This window comes from Arachis ipaensis, chromosome B05 (genome assembly GCF_000816755.2).
Source record: "Arachis ipaensis cultivar K30076 chromosome B05, Araip1.1, whole genome shotgun sequence".
Taxonomy (NCBI): domain Eukaryota; kingdom Viridiplantae; phylum Streptophyta; class Magnoliopsida; order Fabales; family Fabaceae; genus Arachis; species Arachis ipaensis.
Window position 1 is genome coordinate 6580768 of NC_029789.2, and position 944 is coordinate 6581711.

Below are 944 nucleotides of genomic sequence, written 5' to 3' on the forward strand. Positions count from 1 at the left end.
CTCTAACATGCTTATTATTTTTCAAGTATAATAAGTTGAACTTGAGGGACTACCACTTATTATTACAATGTCAATTTATAAGTTAAAAAATTATTTAAGTTCTACCTGTCTTATTGCAAAATATCATAGATTAAACTTGGACCATGACTCGTTACTAATACATGGACCTACATTACTTATAATTCGGAACTATATAAATAAAACGTGTTAGATCAAAAGTACGTATTTTTCCTTTTTAGTATGTATTTTCTCTTTTTAGCAGACTTTTTAATATAAGCTCAAATAATGTTCAAGAGTGGTTATAAAAAAAACTAGACTAACATCCCCAATAGTTCTGTAATAATAGATCAACTTAGTAACTAAAATATAGCACTATCAAAGTCAAACACAACAAGAAAAAATTAAAACAAGAAAAGTACATTCTGAATACACATTATACTCATTACACACTCTTTTTACTTGAACGTCGGAGTGTTTTTGTAGGTGTCTACCGCTATCAATTTTTTGAGAGCCAACGTATACATCTTCTACTTCAGATAAAGAAAAGTTCAACCTCTGAATAAAACGAATTATATCTACCGCTAGACTTACTACACAAAAATAGATATTATTACTCCTATAATCTAAAAAAAATAATGTGTAAAGGGATATTATTAAAAAAAAAGTAATAATATAATTTCTCTAATATTTAGGATATTGTTATTTAAAACTAACACGTAATATTTTTTGTGTAATAAATAAAAATATTTAATAAGAAAAGGAAATAAATAACTTATCATGACCAAAGTAACTAAGAGAGAAAATATAAAATTAATCAATTATGTTATGTGTATGTTAAAATTAGCTATTAAGATTAATTATTAGTATAAAATACATGTTAAAATATAAATACACATTAAAAATAAATTAAATTATACATATATTTATATACAAATATATTCATG